Source organism: Eschscholzia californica, unplaced genomic scaffold, assembly GCF_041429995.1.
Source record: "Eschscholzia californica isolate CP2 unplaced genomic scaffold, dmEscCali1.0.p SCAF_4, whole genome shotgun sequence".
NCBI classification, from domain to species: Eukaryota; Viridiplantae; Streptophyta; class Magnoliopsida; order Ranunculales; family Papaveraceae; genus Eschscholzia; species Eschscholzia californica.
The window spans coordinates 25,667,480-25,681,916 of NW_028238461.1; the positions used below are offsets into that span (position 1 = coordinate 25,667,480).

General features: G+C 35.5%; 1 long non-coding RNA gene across 1 annotated transcript; it reads left to right on the forward strand.

The window, feature by feature from the left end:
* The first annotated feature begins 2,457 nt into the window (after window positions 1-2,457).
* LOC147543862 (uncharacterized) lies at window positions 2,458-5,918 on the forward strand. The gene is made up of 2 exons (XR_015224356.1): window positions 2,458-2,752; window positions 3,888-5,918. It is a non-coding gene; the product is annotated as an uncharacterized LOC147543862 (long non-coding RNA).
* The last annotated feature ends 8,519 nt before the right edge of the window (window positions 5,919-14,437 follow it).

The following is a 14,437-nucleotide window of genomic DNA, read 5'->3' on the forward strand; positions in this document are numbered from 1 at the left end:
CTTATGCTTATCTTTTCTGAGGGACTTTTAGGATCCCTTATTTGAGTAGAACTCTACTAAGGTAATGCCTATATAAGGACCAACTATGAGTTCAGAAAAGGTATGGAAATTTCTCAGAAGGAAATCACTCTCTTCACACAACTATTGGAGAGAGAAGATTTTAGAGAAAAAATTCCCAATCTATATATTAAGTCTAGAAGGAGTTCTTCATCTCAACCTTCAAAAAGGTCCTAGCTGACTTAAGGAGGGAGTTCAAGTTATACATTTGGTGACTCAAGTAGAGGAACTACACTTGAAGCTCTATATCTTCCGAATAATGGTCGGGATTTAGTTCGTAAGAAAACAAATCCAGGTATTCTTCTTTCAATTTCTGGTTCATTATTAGTTCATGCATATGATCCTGGATATCTAGTGTTAATCATAAGATGATTGAGATTCCGCTTACAACACTAGTTAGATGATTATGTGTATTAGATACATACAAAACCCTACAATATCATATTAAAATGAAAGGTTCCATTTTTTTTGAAAGAAATGAAAAGTTTCATGAAAATATAAATTTCATTATGTTATTTGTAGTTCTAAACTTGCAATCTAAGATAAAGTAAATAGTTTTTTTTGCTCACAAGTGATTGCGGATTCAAATACTAGATTTCTTATAAAAAAGAAATTTTGAAATGGAAAATTTTTGTACGAGTACTTTCTTAAAAACACAGTTAGATCCATCTATGCTTTTTATGTACCTATGTATATAATGTTGTATTTTGTTCAGTCTGTCCTAATTTTTTTTATTTAACGATAGACTCATATTCATATTTGACACGGGGCCCCCAAATTCTCAGCCACGTCTTGTATACATCCCCCCTAGAAAGTGTAAGAACTTTGAAAGGTGTTTAGGACATAATCCTATGTACAAGACGTTTGATTATGTACTGTACATAACAAGATGTCCTATACTTTCTCCACAAAAGTATGATAAATTTGAAAAATGTTTAGGACATGATCATATATATTGTACATTTAACTTTGTATAGTACATAACTATGTTGTCAAAGGCGGCGCTTCCCCGCGCCTAAGCGTCAAAAGCGCCGGATTAACAGGAAGGTCGCTTCTTTAAGAGGCGATTTCCCCTGGTTTCCCTGGGTGGCGACTTAAGACGCTTAGATGAGCGCCTTTAGTCGCCTCGGGGAAGCGAGCCCAGGTCCAAGCTGAGCTAGTGGGTGCCACCAGAAATTTTTAAAATTTTTAGTCAAGCCCAATAGCAGCCACGTCCAAATCAAATCAGAATCTTTTTCAATTAAATTGAAATCAATTTCTCTCTAACGACTTCCCTAAAATGACTAGTTCGGTCTTGTGCCCTATCCTTTAAGTGTTCTTCAGTTCTTCTCTCCAACGGCTTGCTTCTTCTTCTTCTTCTTCTTCTTCTTCTTCTTCAATGAATCTACTTCACTTTCTCCCTCTAACCCTCCCGGCTTCATTTTCTCTCTAACAAAATCAGTTTTGTTCTTCTTTTACTTTCAGTTCTTCTTCTTTTACAGTATACACTATACTTATTACTTCATTAGTAGTTTAATACTTATCACTTTTACTTCATTAATAGTTTAATACTTGTTTTCTGAGGCGGTCGCCTAAGCGTGCTTATGCGCGCCAAGGCGAGACGATGGGTTTGTCACCTCGCCTCACGCCTCAAACAACATAGATACATAACAAAATGTCCTATAAATTTTCAGTAAAATAGTTTACTTTTTGAAAGGAATGTAGTTGAAATTTTATATGTACTATACATAACAAAATGTCCTTATAAATTTTCATTAAAATAATATACGTTTTGAAAGGAATGTATAACACATTTTAATATGTACTGTACATAATAAAATGTCCTATGCGTTTTCATTAAAAAAAAATTTGTCATCATATAAAGAGTGAAATTTGGGGAGAAGAAAAGTAGCTAAGATTGGAGAGAGAAAATAAGTTTAAAAGGAAAAAAAAGAGAAAATACGGAGAGGAAATAGGAGAAAAAATAAAAAATTGAGAGAGAAAAAAATTGATTGAGAAACTCGAGATTAGGTAAACATTTGAGAGAAAATAGGAATTGAAGAGAGACAATAAATCAGGAAACTAATTTCTAGAAAGAAGAAAAAAAATTGACGTGTCATTTTCTTAATGGATGACACTTTTGTAATTTTACCGGGAAAGAAGATTAACACGAGACTTTCTTCGATGGAAAACTCTTAAATACCCTGTAAAGTACATCCAGTTTTGTAACTTCCATTTTTGAACTGCCAAGAAACTTTTCTGTACACCTGCAACACATTTTTGTTCTGTACAGGATTCGGTTTTCATTACCCACATGATTTTCGGCCTTTTGCTCAACCCCCTTTCTAATATTCCCTTCTCTCTTTATAAAACTTTCCCTTCTCTAAAACTTCTCTTTCTGCAAGTAAACATACAACAACAACGTCATTGAGAACTAGATCTAGTAGCTTTTTGAGGTCAATATTTCCATTAGGAAGGTTTTGCGGTTCATCGAAATTGGGAGATTTTATAGGCAATGTCTTTTATTGTTAAAAGCAATGTATTTTGCAAGTTTGGTTTGGTTTGGTTAATTCATATACTATCTTTGTCGATGATCTGGTAAACCAGGACCCCTTCGCCGGCGATCTGGTTTACCACACCTTTGTCTAGATCTGATAACAAGGGAAAGGGATAGTGGAGAAAAGAAAAGTTGGATTAAGACAAGAAACAAGATCAGGTGATCGACATAACACTGTAGAAAAGAAAGACTAGTGTTCAAAAATCGATAAAAAATTAAGAAAAAGGTAGTGCTATCAGAAGTCCCACCAACTTCAAGTACTTATTTGGCTTTTAATCTAAAAAAGGAACCCCACACTCATACCTTGTATCTGCACAGAAGAACACGGGAGGGTATTAAAGAAATGCATCTAGAATTGTGTTTCTTTAATGGAAGAATATCAGAGTTAATTCAATTATTTACCATTTTAGTTACTTGAGTAAGAAACTGTGAAGTCTAGAAAAGGCTCTGGAATTGAAATTGAGAGTTGGGTTGTTGTTGTTGAGTATGAATTTCTGTTCAATCCTTCCTCTTTCATTTTCATCCAAGATCCTCTATTTTAATGGGCATTCATCGAAGAATAGCTTGTTGTGCTTCTTTTAGTTGTTTTTGTACTTGTACTGGCTTAGGAGATTTAAATCAGTACCCAAAACAAAGTAGTGTTGTTGGTGGTGCTTATGTTGGTGGTATGAGATATCCATAAACTTAGATTGAGGAGTACCTTGTCGTCTGGATCTAGGGAGAACCCCAGATGCAGACGAAACCGAACCGTCGATGAAGGGGATTCTCCCCGTCTCTGGTAATAGAGGGAGGAGAAAGGGACATGAGGGAAGGAAAAGGGGTCTTTTCATTGTTAAGGGTAATTTGGAAAGTGCAAATTTGCTCATGAGTCCATGTATAGATAAATACAAAAGAAGACCATCTCGGAATTTCTCGTACTTTAAGGGACTACGCGGGAAAGGATAGACACTTGAGGGGACCAATCGAAAATAACCCTTTTAAGAAAAAATCCATTCTTCATCTTCTTCATAATCATCTTTAAGGGACATCAAGAACTTATAAGGGAAGGGGGAGTTTTTTGAGGAGAGAGAAATAACTCTCCTTTTCACTTTCCTCAAACCAACTTAGTTGAGATCAAATTCTCTAAAAAATTCCTATCAAATCAAAGTCAGATTATATCATATCCTATTGCATCTTCATCTACTTATCAATAAGATCACAAATTCCTCACCAACTGGCCATATAATTGCAAAAAATTTCTGCAACCATTATTAGGCGGTGGAAGCAACAAAGCTCAGCAATTATCAATGAAGAGGTAAGTATTTCTTCTTTTTGATCCTCTTAACCTACTAGCCTGTTCTGTGAGGGTATAATCCCCTAATTTCAGGCTTGTTTTCCCAATATTTTGTCTTGTCTGTTTATTTAGACTTTAAACTAAATTTCTTTTTCCTCTTTAGTTTTTAAACCTTTACTCGTGGTGCCGTGATTACAAAGAGGGTTTCCTTAAAACAGATTGTCACTCAGTACTGGTTGCATGGATTCTTCTTTTTGTAGATAGACCATCTAAGTTTTTCTCCTTAATCCATAATTCTTTTTTCTTGAATCACAACTACACATCTACTATCAGCTCTTAGGTACCTTTTCCAGGTATGTGAGTAAGTTATTTCTGCTACAGGTCGGCAGTTCGGTGTATAATCATTTAGCTTCTTTATAGACCCCATGAAAGGAGATATATATTCAGCCATCTGCTACTTCTCTATCACCTGTGCGCTCATCTCGTCTTCCCCATCTATCACCCTTAGAAATTTCACCCATATACTAATATATTTCAACCTCTTTTCTTTTCTGTATCTGATGTCTCAACATCATTGGAGATCTCAGGTAGACAATCTAGCTAAGTCGATGGCAGGAAACATGTATATTTCCATACCAGGTCAGCTTAAAGTATCTTTCAATAAACAATCTCAAAGCTCAAACTTCTCATATTTTTCTACGGGATTTTTGGTTAGAAACTGTTGTCCTTATGATTTTAGCCTTAGACTTTTCAGAGACTTCTTAAGGGAGCATAATAATGATATATTCAAAGATACTGAGATTTCCCTTTATAATCATGGATCTAATTGCTTCATTTTAAGACCTAAAAGTCTTTTCATATGGAAATCTATTAACTTTGGTAGGCCTTGGATCATTCGAGGTTTACTGTTAGTTATGAAACCGATTTCTATTCCTTTCACAAACTCTGTCAAGAACTGAATATGGAGCCATTATGGTGTGCTTCAAAAGAGATTCCTCCAGCACTTCAAAACAAAGAAGACATCCATTTGTTGTTTTCGGCCATGGGAGAAGTTTTACAAATTAAACCTGACAACTTTGGTAAGGTTTGTCACGATTTTGTTCGAATATATCTCCTCTATGATGTTCGTAAACTGCTCATAGCTTCCTTTCCGGCTGTAACCTTGGATAGAGAAATAAAACTTATTATCTATTACAAGAAATTTCTTAGAAGTATCTGTCATCTATGTAGGGTTATAGATCATCCTTTTCCATTATGTTCTGAACAATCTTTCTATCATGAAGAGGAAACTATTTCAAGAGATTTCAATTACCAGCTAGCGATGGACAATTTGGGCACTCAACATAATTTATCTAATAGGAATAATGAAACAGATTCTGCAGGGCTTCAAGTTGACATAAATAATGATGTCTTGTCTAAGTTGGAAGATAATAGGGATCTTTGTAAGTCAATTTGTGGTAAACGTAAAGAGATATGTACAACATTTTCTGATATTGAAGATCTTTCAGAAACTGTTGTCTGCTTAGTAATTCAGAAGTTCAAAGAAACCATGTCATCTTCTACAATCGTTAGCTTCAGCTAGTTTGACATTACTTTTTAGTGGTCGACCATCAAACACTTCAAGCCTATGTCAACCCATCTTAGGTCCTCATCCAATTCCAACCCATCAGCAGATCATTACAGTCTTATGGATATTCAGACTTCTCTTCCTCGACTCTCTTTCAATGCGACCTCCCTGAAGGAACAAAATGAAGATAACTAAAGGAATCCTTTAGAGGGTATTAACATCACCTTTTGTCATATTTTGTGTAGCTTCTGTAGTACTTTTCGATATTTAATAGTTTTTTTAGGAATTACTTTTGTTTATATAGTAATACTTTAGTTTGGTTATGGTTAGTATTAGTTAAAGTTAGTCTATACATAAATAGTGTATATTGTTGTATTTTGTGTAATATAGTTATACCATAGTCTTATTATCTAGTGTTTTGTTTTTTGGTGTGGATCTTTTCTTCGTGTTGACTCTATTGCATTTTATATTTTGGTATAACGCTACTTCTCTAATTTAATCATTTTATGTGATCGACTAAGTATGGCTTATTCGTATTTGACATGGAATATTCAAGGATGTGGATCTTATCTGGCCACTAAACATCTTCACACCCTTATCACTCAGAACCAACCTGATTTCATTTTCATTTCGGAGACTAAAAGGAACAAAGAAATCACTCTAAAATCTCTCAACCTTATGAACAATTATCACTATCATTTTGTTAGCCCTAACAATACTGCAGGAGTGCTTATCTTATTGTGGAAAAAACATATTCCTACCTTTATAGAAGATGCAGATGGCAACATGATTCATTCTTACCATTACCAACTAAATACGAACAAAAAGATGTTTTTGACCGGTTTTTATGGTATTCCCTATTCAACTAGGAAGTTAGAACCCTGGCATAGACTCACACAAATAGGCCTCAACATTTCCGATCCTTGGGTCGTTGTAGGAGATCTCAATACGATCCTTATCCCGCGGATAAGCAAGGGGGTTCTTCCAAGTTCCCTCCTAGTGCTCACAAAATTAATCATCTTCTAGATAATTTAGGTCTTCATGATATTGGTTTTAAGGGTTCGCCTTATACTTGGACGAATAAGCAATTCTCGGGTAATTTAATTCAAGAACGTCTTGACAGGTCTCTTGTTAATATTTCTTGGTCGATGCATAACCTTCTTTATTGTTTATATCACTTGCCGAGTATTGGTTCAAATCATTCTCCAATCATTTCAAACAAGAATCTAGGGTATCCGCTCCCAAACCCTATAAATTCATTCGCACATGGATGTCACATCCTGACTGTAGTTGTTCATATCTAAAAATGGACGCGTAAAATTTCTCCAGATCATATCCAATAAAAACTTCGTAAACTCAGCTTCAAGCTCACTGACTGGAATAAAAAAGTCTTTGGCCAGATTGAAACTCAGATAAATACCATCACTCGGGAGATTCAAAATATTATCCACATGAAGGATTATCGTCAAAAGCTCAATATAGTGGAGGATCTTTATCGACGATAAGAGAGTCTCCGGCAAGAAAAAACTAGAGATTCCCATTTTCATCTAGGAGATAAAAACACTAATTGTTTCATTCTCTGGCCATTAATCGCCAGCATAATAATTAGATTGTGTCCATTCGTAATAATAATAACGAATGGACTTCTGACCATGATGAAATTAATCAAATCTTCCACAATCACTTTTCTAACATTGCTACTACTTCAAATCCAATTCTATCTGAGGAAATTATCGATTTATTCAAGCCTCACATCTCTCAATTGCAGAATGAGTTACTAATAGCCATACCTACAGATGAGGAAATTCATATAATCATTCTTTCTCTAAAACAGGAATCTTCTCCGGGACCGGATGGTTATCCCCATTTCTTTTATCAGAAAAATTTGGAAACAGTACAATCATATATAATCCACATGGTTAAACATTTTTTATCACTTCCGTTCTTCCGCGTAATTGTAATCATACTCATATTTTTCTTCTTCCTAAAACCAAATCTCCTCCAACTCCAGCGGACTTTAGACCCATAAGCCTTCTTAATACAACCTATAAGATTATTACAAAGATCCTGGCTGAGCGTCTTAAGCCCCACCTAAATGACATCATTTTCCTTTTCAATCTGCATTTCTTCCTGGTAGACAAATTACAGATAATATTATCATTGCGCTTGAAATACTTCATTCATTCAAAAAAATTAAAGGTCAGAGCAGTTATTTCGGTCTAAAGCTGGACATGTCTAAGGCTTTTGATAGAATAGAATGGTCCTTTTTATTTAATATTTTTAAACAGTTAAACTTGTCGTCTAAATGATGTAATCTTGTTGCGGCTTGTATTTATACTCCCTCAACAACAATTCTTATTAATAGTAGACCAGGACCTATCTATAATCCGTCCCATGGGTTAAGGCAAGGAGATCCTTTATCTCCATTTCTTTTCATCTTCGCGATGGAAGGTCTCAGCCGTCTTCTTAATTCAACTGCATTAAATAAATCTTTTACGGGATTCTCAATCAACTCGAATTTAGATATTCATCATCATCCATTTGCAGATGACAGCATCATATTTGGAAAAAACACCTTTGATGATATTCACAAACTTAAAAGTATCCTTTCCTCCTTCTGTTCAACCTCAGGACAGATGATCAATTTTGGTAAATCTAATATCTTCTTTTCCCAAAATACTCATCCAAAATTCAAAAGAATCATTGTCAGACGTCTTAAAGTCACAAATAATCAGTCTATTGATAAGTATTTGGGAGGTCAACTCCATATTGGTAAAAGGAAGCTATCAGTTTTCTCTCAACTCATTGACTCTATCCACTCCAAACTCTCTCAGTGTCAGAATAAATTTATGTCTCAAGCTGGTCGCTCTGTTGTCGTAGCCACAATAGCAACGGCTGTCCCCCGTTACTAGATGCAATGTTTTGCATTCCTAAGGACATTTGCAAACGCATCGAGATCTCTCAAAGATCTTTTTGGTGGGGAAAAACAAAAACAATTCAATATAAAAATTGAAAATCTATTTGCTCCTCTAAAACGACAGGTGGTTTGGGATTTCGTAACCCCTATTTTGAGAATCAAGCTTTTCTTAGAAAATTAGCTTGGAGATTTAAAACAGAACCAACCTTTCTTTGGGTTCAGGTCCTTAAATCAAAATATCGTATTAAAGATAATAGTTGTCTTAGAGCAAAAACTCATCATTCTTGGATTTGGAAAAACATTTCCAAATCTTTCGATATTATTGATGATAACTATATCTGGGAAATATCATGATGGTAGTAACGTTAATATATGGACAGATTCATGGATTCCAAATGTTTGTCCACCGATTAATAACTCCAAAAGTTCTCCATTGACTAAAGTCTCTCAGCTCATAACGGAAAGTAATTGGAATTATCAAGTTCTTTATGATCATCTAGAACCTAGGTTGGTCAATTATATTCTTGCTATTACCATACATAAATATGGGCCTGATCAGATGAAATAGAATCTAACAACTAATGGTAAGTTCTCGATAGCATCTCTTTATAATCAAATTATGAAAGGCATTTCACCTACTACTACAAAAGTTAAGTGGCATTTCATATGACATCTAGATGTGATTCCTAAAATCGAATTATTTCTTTGGAAATGTTGTACTAATTCATTGCCGGTTCTACATAAAATAGGGCGATACATTGGCAAACCAAATATATGTCAAATTTGTGAAGCACACATTTGAAACTGTAGAGCATGCACTATTACATTATGACCATGCTAGACGGGTATGGTTTTATTTTAACATTCATTCGGAAAAGATTATATCCATCTCAGAATGGATCATCACATGGAAAGAAACATTGAAAGACAATAAAATTATTCATACGCAATTGTTTTCAATAATTCTCTGGAATATTTGGAAGGCTAGATGTAAGACTCAGTTTCAACATTCTAAAATAGTAATCCAAAATATAATTGATACAATCCAAAATTATCCAAAAAATCAACTCAAGCAAAACCATGACAAAAGAAAATTACATAATAATCATTATACAAATGGCAACCTCCTCCGCAAGATCACTACAAAATTAATGTCGATGCCTCATTTAGTACTTCTACTAAACCTATAGGTATTGGTATGGTGATACAGGATCATAAATCTCGTATTCAAAACACTCGATATATCAGATCTAGAGCAAGAAACAGTGAAGAAGGGGAAGCTAAAGCCATTTTAGAAGCGATGACGTGGGCAATTTCGCTGAATCTCGACAACATCATGATTGAAGCAGATAATCAATCCCTCATCTCGCAGTTGAAGCAAAGCAAATCCAATGTGCATTGGACCTCACAGGCTGTGTTGGAAGAAATATGACATTTGAAGAATTCTTTCAACAATATCATATTCATGTGCTGCAATCGAAAACACAATTGGTTCGCGCATAATTTAGCAAAGTCAGCTCTGCAGGGAGACGGTCTTTACTTGTTTTTTTTTATTTGCCCTGTTTACCCAAAAAAAAAAAAAAAAAATCTTTAAGGGACATCTATTAATGATAATTTCATTAAAAAAAATTAATTGTTTTTAATCTCTTTTCTCTCTCCTATATTTTTGTCTCAATTGTTAGGAAAGAGATTCTTTCCCGGTAAGAACGTATATTTTGTTCAATTACAAATGATAAAATTAATTATTTTACCGTATATAACACAATAAGAGTATCTCTTGGGAAATAAATCACGTGAGCAATAGTGTTCTCAATTAAAACCACTATATAAAAAAAATACAAGCAACTTTTTAATGGCTGAAGTCTCAAAAAATTGAAAAGATAAACTATTAAAGTTTACTACCTAGACAATGTAATGGTTGTGGATCAAGGAAAGAGAATCCAAAAATTGGTAAAAATATCCAACAAAAGAGCCCCTATCCCCAACACAAACAAGAAATAAGTTGTAGATCCTTTTTCCACGAAATGAACTTTCCAGTTCAGACTTTTTTGTCTTCTTGTAATACCCATGTAGGGAGATTTTAAAAGGCCTCCCCGTTTTTGTTAAAAGGCCTCCCCGTTTTTGTTAAAAGGCCTCCCCATGGTTTCGTTGACTTAGTAAAAAACCTTTGACTTAGCTTGGTTAAAGGGCCCCCTCTTTGAATGGGTGAAAAAAACCCCCTTAAAAGGTGTATTTCACCGACATCATTTGACCACGCCACATCATCATCTTCTCCGGCAGGGTCGCCGGCCGGCCAAACTTCCGGCCGGCGACCTTCAAAATTTTTTTTTTTTTATTCTCTCTCTCTCTCTAAAAACAAATTTTTTTTTTCTCTCTCTAGATCTGGTTCATATGAAGGTCTTCAACAGACCTTCAAGAAGGTCCGAACAGACCTGCTTGAAGGTCTTTTACAGACCCTCAAGCAGGTCTGTTCGGACCTTTCAAGAAGGTCTCTCTAGATATGAACCAGATCTAGAGAGAGAAAAAAAAAATTGTTTTTAGAGAGAGAGAGAGAATAAAAAAAAATTATTTTTAGAGAGAGAGAGAGAATAAAAAAGAAAAAAAAAAATTTGAAGGTCGCCGGCCGGAAGTTTGGCCGGCCGGCGACCCTGCCGGAGAAGATGATGATGTGGCGTGGTCAACATCACCGGTCTTGGGTTAAGTTTGGCCTAACGGCGTTAACTTTGCCGTTAGGTCAAATATTGATGAAGGAGGTGCTCTTTTGTAGAGGGGGCCCTATAACCAAATGGGTTATAATGAGGGGCGCTTTTAGCAGGGAGGCCTTTCAACAAAAACGGGGGGCCTTTTAAAATTTCCCTACCCATGTATCGTACAAAACGCAACTAAACCTTCATTTTTTGGATGGAGATGATGGTCACAACTGCAGAACCTAGTAGCTTGAACCTGTGTCGATCCTAATAGTTTGACAAGTTGGGTTTGTTTTCCTCGAGTCTCTATATCTATTTTCCGCTTTATTTCCATCTGGGTTTTTTGAGCTTACCCCCTCAAAATTAATTGGTAATTGAGTTTACCCCCTTCAATAATTGGTAATTGAGCTTACCCTCTTGAATTTAGATTTTTTGTCAAAACTGCTAAGGATATGTTTGGTATGTGATAATAAAATCAAAAAGTAAATAATATATAAACAAAATCAATCTTTACTAATCATATTCCTGACCAAATCAAATAATAAAATTAAGTAGAATCCCTAATATGAATCATATTGAAGAATAGGTGTTCTTGGTAATGACAATTATTTCACGTATGCCAAGCATAGCCTTTGTGTTTTGTCACTAATAGTAAGTCCAAGGGGGTAAGCTCAATTATCCATTATTGAGGGGAGTAAACTTAATTACCAATTAGTGACGAGGGGGTAAGCCCAAAAAACCCTTTCCATCTCTCATATAATTTCGCCTCCTCACCTCCACGCAATTATTCCAATAATCTAACTTCCATAATCTCGTTAGGTTCTTAGTCATCAAAGAACAAATGTCGCTCTCTAAGAAAGCAAAAATGGAACATATTAGTTTTACTTTAAAGATAGTACTATTTTGTAGAGAATTATTGGTGAGGCCAAGAGGAGGTACCCCTAAAAATCCATTCAAACAAACAACCGGTAAAGTAAGAGATAAGATACTAGCAGCAACTAAGGGGTCTGGTACGAAGAGAACGAGCCCATAATATATTTTACGAGAATTGAGGAGCCCGAGAGTTATTGGTCCTCCACTAACCAAATCTAAGAAGGGGAGCCACGAATCGCTTTCCGCTTGTCGGAGTGGAGTTAGGTAAAAGACATTCTTCTAGGTAGTCGGGAATCTTTAAGGATGTTTGACCAAGTCGTCAACATCTCCGTTTTTAAAATTGTAATTAATTTAATAGTGGGTAACAAAAAGATCATTTTCATAATAAAACAAGTTATATTGCTGGAGCATACGCAAATAACAGAAAATACGTTATTGTGCCTTTAGGATGTAATGTACTCAAGGCTGCGGTGCCTACAAAAGTCCAGTAGGTGCCTTTAGAATGAAATAACAAAAAATCTGTTATGGTTGTTAAAAATAACAGAATGTGTTATTCTTCGTTTCTCTCTATAATTTACACTTAAGCTCTATAAATAGCTAAAGTGTATTGTAATTGGATCATCTGAAGTGAATGGAAATTTTTTTATCTCTTGTTTGGTTTCTAACAGTTGGGGTTAATGGTAATGAATGGTTTGGAGTTTGATTGTGATGACTTCTTTAAGTATATGCTATGGTTGAGTGTGGTGTAATAGAAGACAAAATGCTGGCATCAAACCTGCATCAATATAGCTGTTGTTGGAGTGCTATAACAATATTGTTGCTCTATAACAACAACTTTTCTTATTAGTTTGTTATAGCACCAAAACAACACCATTTTATTTTGAAGAAAAGGAGCATCCAGTGAAATACAGAAACCGAATGACCATTTGAACTGTTGTCGGTGTTCTTTGTAAAGAGAACAGAGTGAAAATGTGAAATAAGGCGAAAAACTACCTATAAATTTTAGGCCAGCGCTTTGGGGAAAGCAAAATAGTTTCCGGGGTGTGAAGACTTGGTCAATTTTGTTTGACAATTTTATTTAAGGGGAAAGCAAAATAACTTCTCCACCTCAGCTCTCTCTCTCTCCACCTCACTTCTCTCTCTCTGCCACCTCATCGTCTTCACCGGTGAAGGTCGCCGGCCGGCCAATTTCCTGCCGGCGACCTTCAACCATAAAAAAAAAAAAAAAAAATATTTCCTTCTCCTCTCTCTCTAGATCTGATCTAGAGAGAGAGGAGACCTCCATTGGAGGTCCGAACAGACCTTCAATGGGTCTGTTCGGACCTCCAATGGAGGTCTGGAATAGACCCATTGAAGGTCTGTTCCGACCTCCAATGGAGGTCTGCGAACAGACCTTCAAAAGGTCGAGCAGACCTCCATTGGAGGTCCGAACAGACCTTCAATGGGTCTGTTTCGACCTCCAATGGAGGTCTGCGAACAGACCTTCAAAAGGTCTGGTCGCAGACCTCCATTGGAGGTCTCCTCTCTTTCTAGATCAGATCTAGAGAGAGAAGGAAAAAAAAAAATTTTATGGTTGAAGGTCGCCGGCCGGAAATTGGCCGGCCGGCGACCTTCACCGATGAAGACGATGAGGTGGCGAATACATGAGGTGTTAGAAAATATTCCCCATAAAATATATTTCCCCGGAAAATTTTCAAAATTTTACGTATTCCCTTTAAAATTTCACACCCCGGAAACTATTTAGCTTTCCCCAAAGCGCTGGCCAAATTTTATTTAAAAATCGATTTGAATCTAGACCTTTGAGATCACTCAGCCGTGAGATTAAGCGGATCAGGGGTATCCTCCCAGTTGGGAGAGTTACAAGAGAATCCTCTCAGATATATCTTCTCAGGTTAGAGAGATAAGAGATATGAAACAACAACTTCCAGAACAAAGAGAAGTCAGAGAAAGAGAGATTTCTGAAGTGGTTCTTTCAAGAGAGATTGAAAGAGCAGAATATTGGTTTGAAGAAAATAAGATTATTAATCTTGTGAAGCAATTTAGTTTGTGGTTATCTTCTTCAACCTTTAGTAATCTAGGATTTGTTCAAATCCTAAGGAGTAAGAGATTTTATTTCTTTGTTTCTTTGTTCAGTTTATCCACCATAGGTTTGGTGAAGAGTTGTGTAACCCATTATTTAATTATAGTGGAAGATTTCTGGACTAGGTCCCGTGGTTTTTTACCTTCTAGTTTGGAGAGGTTTTTTGCCACGTTAAATAATCTTGGTGTCTCTACTTTTACTTTCGCGTCGTTTATCTTCATATTCCTGAACAAGTTAATTAGGTTATTTTTCCTAACAAGTTGAAATTGATCAAAGAAATTGTTTTATTCCTTGATGGATTACAAAAGAAATATAAGACTCTATTTATAGAGTTACAATACTACTAGTTTCTAACTTTACTAGTTTCTAATATTTTACTAGTTTCTAAATAGTTTATACTAATATATTTACTAGTTCCTAATTCTTACTAGTTTCTAATATTTGATA